Source organism: Bufo gargarizans, chromosome 6 (genome assembly GCF_014858855.1).
Source record: "Bufo gargarizans isolate SCDJY-AF-19 chromosome 6, ASM1485885v1, whole genome shotgun sequence".
Taxonomy (NCBI): domain Eukaryota; kingdom Metazoa; phylum Chordata; class Amphibia; order Anura; family Bufonidae; genus Bufo; species Bufo gargarizans.
In genome coordinates, this window is record NC_058085.1 from 79,025,397 (window position 1) to 79,033,938 (window position 8,542).

Below are 8,542 nucleotides of genomic sequence, written 5' to 3' on the forward strand. Positions count from 1 at the left end.
CTTGTGTAGGGGATTTCCTTGTCTTCATAGACAATTCTATACTTTTTCACACTCAATATTGTTGCAAAGTGCAGACCTTTCCAGTATGCTGTTTGTTTTTTATCGATCCTGGATTAGTTAAGGGTACTTTCACACTAGCGTTTTTCTTTTCCAGCACTTAGTTCCGTCCTAGGGGCTCTATACCGGAAAAGAACTGATCAGTTTTATCCCTATGCATTCTGAATAGAGAGCAATCTGTTCAGGATGCATCAGGATGTCTTCAGTTCAGTCTTTTTGACTGATCAGAACAGAGATAAAACTGCAGCATGCTACCAAAACTCCTGCCAAAAAAAACTGAAGACTTGCCTGAATGCCGGATCCAGCATTTATTTTCCATAGGAATGTATTAATGCAGACCGAAAAAAAGGGGAAAAAAATAAATGCCGGATCTGTTTTTCCAGATGACACCGGAAAGACGGATCCGGCATTTGAATGCATTTGTAAGATGGATAAGGATCCTGATCAGTCTTACAAACGCCATCAGCTGGCATACGTTTTGACGGATCCAGCAGGCAGTTCCGGCGATGGAATTGCCTGCCGGATCACTCTGCCACAAGTGTGAAAGTATCCTAATAAGGGGTGATCTCCCAGAAAAGCCACTAAATCTTCCAGGCAAAGGGTCTTTGTAATTTGCTTAAAGAATAACTGTCACACTTAGATCCTAATTTCTATTTTCATATATGTAGTTACTAATAACATGATATTCCAGAATCAGTTACTATTAGACTGACTTACCCCATATTTAATAAGATTCAGCCCTTAGCAACCAGTCTGCATAAAACTGCAATTTCACTATTCAGTTAGGATGGCCACCACTGCCCTCACCCTGAGGCTAATCCCGCCTGCCCTCACTAGCCAGTAACAATAGCCCCCCAAAAGTGTCAGTAACCAGAGCCCTCCCCCTAAAGGGTTAATCTTCTGCAGCACAAAGGGGTCCTCTTGCTTTCATTTATACACTGAGCAGATGGCAGATCTCCCTTCCCTGCTCTGCGCTGCTTCGGCTCTGCATTGTCCAGCTCTGCTGAGTGAGGGAGCGTCTGCCAAGTGCAGGGACAGGGAGAAGTGCACACAGCCCAGGCACAGTTATCAGCTGCTGGCGAGGACCTGGCTTTAATCATTTTCTTACAGTCCCTGGCTGTCAGTAATCTGACCTTGCACGCTGCGTGCTTCTGCGTCCTCCGTCCTTCAACACATAGACGGACCATGCCTAGCAACCCTATTTTAAGCACAGGTAAAAGCAGGCAGTACAGGCAACAAAACCGTGGAATTAAGAGGTAATTAAATACACAGTGAAAAGTTTAAATAGGGCCACCAAGGAGATATTATTCACCACAATCCAATACTCCAAAAAAATAAAAATACGACAGTTATACTTTAACTTTCCCCATTTCTGCAGTTCTACTCATTACTGGGAGAGTATTATCAGCTGTATTATTATAGTACAGGGACTGAAATTAAAGGTACTGTATTCAGAGATATAAATCAGCAGAACATAAGGCTAAACCTTTTTTTGGCACTGTAGGAAAGCTGACAGATCTTCTATACTACACCACACAGGAGAGCTGACAGATCTTCTAAACTACACCACACAGGAGAGCTGACAGATCCTCTATACTACACCACACAGGAGAGCCGACAGATCCTCTATACTACACCACACAGGAGAGCTGACAGATCCTCTATACTACACCACACAGGAGAGCTGACAGATCCTCTATACTACACCACACAGGAGAGCCGACAGATCCTCTATACTACACCACACAGGAGAGCTGACAGATCCTCTATACTACACCACACAGGAGAGCCGACAGATCCTCTATACTACACCACACAGGAGAGCCGACAGATCCTCTATACTACACCACACAGGAGAACTGACAGATCCTCTATACTACACCACACAGGAGAGCCGACAGATCCTCTATACTACACCACACAGGAGACTGACAGATCCTCTATACTACACCACACAGGAGAGCTGACAGATCCTCTATACTACACCACACAGGAGAGCCGACAGATCCTCTATACTACACCACACAGGAGAGCTGACAGATCCTCTATACTACACCACACAGGAGAGATGACAGATCCTCTATACTACACCACACAGGAGAGCTGACAGATCCTCTATACTACACCACACAGGAGAGATGACAGATCCTCTATACTACACCACACAGGAGAGATGACAGATCCTCTATACTACACCACACAGGAGAGATGACAGATCCTCTATACTACACCACACAGGAGAGCTGACAGATCTTCTATACTACACCACACAGGAGAGCTGACAGATCCTCTATACTACACCACACAGGAGAGCTGACAGATCCTCTATACTACACCACACAGGAGAGATGACAGATCCTCTATACTACATCACACAGGAGAGCTGACGTATCCTCTATAATACACCACACAGGAGAGCCGACAGATCCTCTATACTACACCACACAGGAGAGCTGACAGATCCTCTATACTACACCACACAGGAGAGCCGACAGATCCTCTATACTACACCACACAGGAGAGCTGACAGATCCTCTATACTACACCACACAGGAGAGCCAACAGATCCTCTAAACTACACCACACAGGAGAGCCGACAGATCCTATATACTATACCACACAGGAGAGCCGACAGATCCTCTAAACTACACCACACAGGAGAGCTGACAGATCCTCTATACTACACCACACAGGAGAGCTGACAGATCCTCTATATTACAGTGCAAAGGAGAGCTGATAGATCCTCTATACTACACCACACAGGAGAGCTGACAGATCCTCAATACTACACCACCGTACCTCCTAACCATCCGAGGTCGGATGGGACAGTCCCAGATTTCAGTGGCTGTCCTGGTATGAGGGAGGTATATCCCGCTCTCAGGCAGCTGTCCCTGCAGCAGCAGGGACAGTTGCCTGTAATGTTGAAGCAGAGAGCAATTGGCTCCTTGCTCCATCATTCCTCTCCTGCTGACACTCCACACTGCAGGTCTGGGCAGGGGGCGGGGCCAGCGGCAGTCAGCCTCTTTTCCTCCTCTTACACAGACTAGAGCAGCCGATGTGTATCCTGTTGCTGCTGGGGAACAAGGTGAGTATGTGGAGTTTTTTTTACTTTCTGTGAAGGGGGCACAATCCTGGGCATATTACTGCAAAAGGGCACAATCCTGGCCATATTACTGTGAGTGGGCACAATCCTGGGCATATTACAGTGAGGGGCACAATCCTTGGCATATTACTTTGAGGGGGCACAATTCTAGGCATATTTCTGCGAGGGGGCGCAATCCTGGACATATTATTTTGAGGGGGCACAATCTTGGGCATATTACTGTGAGAGGGCGCAATCTAGGGCATATTACTGTGAGGGGGGATATATCAGGGCACATAACTGTGCATATTACTGTGAGAGGGCACCTATCTGGGAATCACTACTGTGTGGGTGCACATATCAGAGCATAACTACTGTGAGGTGGCACATATCTGTGCATAGCTACTGTGAAGGGGGCACATATCTGGACATACGTACTGTGAGGGGCACATATCTGGGCATAACTACTGTGAGGGGGCACATATCTGGACATAATTACTGTGAAAGGGGCACAATATTTACTATGTGGGGGCCGTTAGGGGACTGGGTGGGATAAGGTGTTTAGTAATGTTTTGGGTGGAGTTAGAGGCGTGACCTAGTGCAGAAAAAAGTTGCCGCAGCGTTTGCCGCTCATACTCTCCCTCTTCCTTCCTCACAGCCGAGATGACAGATCCTCTATACTAAACCTCACAGGAGTGCCAACAGATCCTCTATACTACACCACACATAAAGGCGGACTGGGAACTTAAAGTGGCCCTGGAAAAAAAAACTAAAAGTGGCCCAATGTTGTAAGTGGGTCCAAATTGATACGAGGAAGGGCAACGGAAGTAGGTGGGGTGAGAAATACCATAAGACAAAATACTGTCTCATCAGAACCATATATCACAGTGAGTGAAGCACGATATATTGCCTAAAAACCTGCCCTTTTGTGGTGTCATTCAATAGATGCAATTTTCTTTCCACTTCCAGCAGTTGTCTCTGATTAAGATATAGAGCAGGGGGCTAGGGGATGACATGTGGGCCACAGCAGTTGAATTCAGGAGGTCCTGTGCCGTCACTGGCCAGGTATATGAGTACCCGATTCTCACAGCTTTAATTACAGCTGAGAGCTCACTATGTCCTCAGCCAGAGGCAGAGAGGAGGGCTTGGGCGGCCCCTTGGGCATCGGCCCAGTGGGAAATTTCCCACACATGACCCTCCATCAGCAGCCATCTTATGGACAAGACCTCTTTGTGGACAGCACAAAAGAGTTTGTGAACATAGAAGCAAACCTTATGACATATAGAAAATGGTGCAAAAACAGGTGCAAAGGCTATATTAGTAAGTTCCATATAATCCTCTCACAAATATTGGTCAACATAAACAGAAAGTGGCCAACCCCTTTAAGGCTGTGCACAGCCAGATGTGGAAGATGATTGCCGCAGCATGGGGAGCAGCCTGCAAACAATCTGCCGCCTGCAAACAAATTGTATGTCTGCTGAGCACATTTACACACCATGATGACTGTAAACGAGCGTTCATAGGATACTTTATTGAGGATTTTGTTGGCACTATTGTTTATGGGGGCACTCTGCTGGAGGGTTTGCCCTGTAGAAAAAAAATATTCTGCGGCATACAAAGTGTCACATTTGAAACTCAGGTGAGGGTCATTGATCCAGGGAGTTAGGGCTCATGCACATGAACGTATTTTCTTTCCGCTTTCGTTCCGTTTTTTTGCGGACCATATGCGGAACCATTCACTTCAATGGGTTTGTAAAAACAAAGGAAGGTACTCCGTGTGCATTCCGTTTCCATATTTCCGTTCCGCAAAAAAGTAGTGCATGTCCTATTATTGTCCGCAAATCACGATCCGAGGCCCCATTCAAGTCAATGAGTCCGCAAAAAAATTCGGAACGCACACGGAACACATCTGTATTTCATCTGTATTTTGCAGATCCATACTGTAGAAATGCTATGCCCATCCCATATTGCTCATGTGTTTGGTGATTAATAAGTTACTGTTTCCGTTTCTGATTCGCAAAAAACAGATTGCATACAGAAACCATACAGATATGTTTTGTGGAATAACGGAAGAGGACTTAAATCAGAGAAAAAAAAACCTCAGATATGGAACAACGGATCCGTGAAAAACGGACCGCAAAACAACAACGGTTGTGTGCAGGAACCCTTATTCTGATTTCCTGACTGGAGTTCGTAAGGAATTTTTTTCCCCTAAAATGAGGAAAATTGTCTTGGACTTCATGAGGGTTTTTTGCCTTCCTCTGTATCAACTTGCAGGATAACAGGCCGACCTGAATGGACGGAGGGCTTTTTTTTTAGCCTTATAAACTCTGTTACTATGTATGAGCAAAGTTTATTATAAAAAGTACACAATTTGTTCCATGCTTGTAATGTGTTATGGGTTGACATTTCGTCCCTGAACCTTGACAGTGTTCGGTGTGATTGCGTAGTTATTTGTTACAAATATATTGTGTTCCTCAAGATCCTGAGGACTTATGTCCTAGGACTTTATGCTGTATACCAGCGGTCCCCAACCGCCGGGCCACGACCCAGGACCGGGCCCTGGAAGATTGTTTGCCGGGCCGTGGCAATCAGGGCAGTCTTTAACGCGATACTAATGAAGCGCTTCGCTTCATTAGTACCGGAGGACCAGGAAGCGGTGAAGGATCTGTAATCATCGCTTACTGGTCCTCGACTTGGTTGTCGGCTGTGCAGGGCTGTGCACAGCGTGAGGGCGCACAGCGTGAGGGCGCACTGTGACCTCACACTGTGCACCGCGCCCGCGATACACAGCTGACCACAGGATGAAGAGGATCGCAATGGTGAGGAGCTGTGGCGTCCAGGAGCAAGAGAGGTAAGTGGTTTTTTTTAAGTTTATTTACGCTGATGGCTGGCTGACATGGGGGATGATAGAAGGCTGAAGGGTTGATCTGAGGCATTTTTGGTCTAACCTGAGTTGTAATGGAAAATACTTTTTTCTTATTGTTCTCCTCTAAAACCTAGGTGCGTCTTATGGGCAGGAGCGTCTTATAGGGCAAAACATACGGTACAGTGCAGCAGAGACCCTAGTCAGTTTATATAGTCGTTATATATTTTAAAATGCACCTTGTGTTTTGTTATGCGCGTGAATCAGTCAGCGCCGACCAGCACCCCCTAAGCCCCACCCCAGAACCCCCCACCCGGTCCTGGGAAAATTGTCTTGCATGAAACTGGTCCTTGGTGCAAAAAAGGTGGGGACCACTGCTGTATAGGAAATAGTTAAAGTGAGCATGCTGGTTGGAATCCTGTGAATTCCCGTGAGATTGAAAAAACCCACCTCCTTCTGTGTGTTAATCTGTGAGCAGCAGAATTAATTACCATCTACAAAAATAAGAATACATTTTTTTTTTAAATAAAGTCTAGCCCTGTAAAATGATGCAGAAGGTAAGTGCAGTGCAATAGGCAAGAAAGTGTAGTTGGAGATATGCAGAGTGCTTCCACTCATATAACATGGTATGATCCATGAGCTCGGCACGCTGGGTGCGGCAAGAGATAGTTTCATTTCTATGAAAATGAAACCTAGCGTTAGCATGTTCTTACATAAAGCAGCCAGTAGGGGGAGATTTCTACAGCGTTCTGATAGCACTAGTTGTTGGTGATGATTCTGATGAAGGCTTGGGCTTTACCGCCGTCACAGGTTTTGATTCATTTCAGGTTCTCTCTCCATTAAGATAGGGAGGGTGCCTGTTTATCCCAGACAGGTAGATGTCCTACCTACTGTACATCAACTGGAAGTTTGTTCCAAGTGTCTACCACTCTTTCAGTAAAATAATATTTTCTGAAATTGCTTCTGATCTTCCTTCCATCCCATTTCAGATTGCGCCCCTCGTTCTCGTCTTAAAGTTCTGAACCTTTTTAAAGTAAAGGTTTTGATTATAAGCTCTAGCGAGTGTGGCCATCACTCCTATTGTCTTGTCCGTCTAGTTACTGATTTTGATGTTTAACTAAAAAAAAAATAGACACCCAAAGTCCTGGGAGCCTATGCGCTTTAGATTCCCGACTTGTTAGCGCACTACTGGAGTATGGATTGCACTGCACTGTATGGGCAGGAGCACACATCGTTGCTCCTGCCTGCAACCCCTCGGCTAAATGCTGGCACAGCACATGGCTACCCTGTATAGATGTGAGAATTAGAGGAGCAGAGCAGGCTCAGGATAGGTCATCAGTACCTAATAAGTGGGGGTCTTCTCTCAGCTTACCAAGCATAGCGATGTACATTATACAGTATAGCGGCTGTGGTTGGCATCGCAGCTCAGCCCCATTCACCTCAATGGGGCTGAGCTGCGCCTAGGTCACATGACCGATGAACGTGTTGTCATTGGCCTAGACTAAGCTGAGAGAAGGCCGCGGTTCCTTCTCAAACTGCTGATCGGCGGGGATCCCTGGTGTCGGACCACCACTGATCAGATACTGATGACCACATGACCCTCCTGGTCAACCAGTCCATGGCTCCAAATCACCTCTTATTGTAATCTTATTAGGATCAGTTTGAATCATGTGATTGTAAAGCACCAATCAGAGATCAAGGATCTTTGGGTTGTCACTTAATTACATGGTATTGACCAATGAGGGTATCATCTGCTGCCTCTATACCGCCATGACCAACTTCACCCGCACCTACTGTGTCCTTCTCCCATACCATGTAGATTGTGGGTCCTCTCTCCTTCTGTACCAGTCTGTAACTCGTCTTGTTCATGCTTAGTGCAAATGTCTGTATTATGTATGTGCACCCCTTATAATATGTACAGCGCTATGGAATGAATGGCGCTTTAATAAATAATAAGACAGAACAAGCAGTGATGGGAACCAGTTTCATCAAGCTGGACAGTGTCACCCATTGTTAGAGTATAGTGTTTGTTCAGCGGACTGCTCTCGTGACACCCCCATACACGCATTTGTGTTGTAGGGGGAGAGCAGGGAAAGTTGCTGTCTGTGGTATCTCTCACTGGAGAAGAGGACAGGGAAAGAATATTAATTTTACCCAACCCTTGTCTCCTGACATCTGTTGGATCCTCTATACTACACCACACAGGAGAGCTGACAGATCCTCTATACTACACCACACAGGAGAGCCGACAGATCCTCTATACTACACCACACAGGAGAGCTGACAGATACTCTATACTACACCACACAGGAGAGCTGACAGATCCTCTATACTACACCACACAGGAGAGCCGACAGATCCTCTATACTACACCACACAGGAGAGCTGACAGATCCTCTATAATACACCACACAGGAGAGCTGACAGATCCTCTACACTACACCACACAGAAGAGCCGACAGATCCTCTATACTACAGCACACAGGAGAGCTAACAGATCATCTATACTACACCACACAGGAGAGCTGACAGATCCT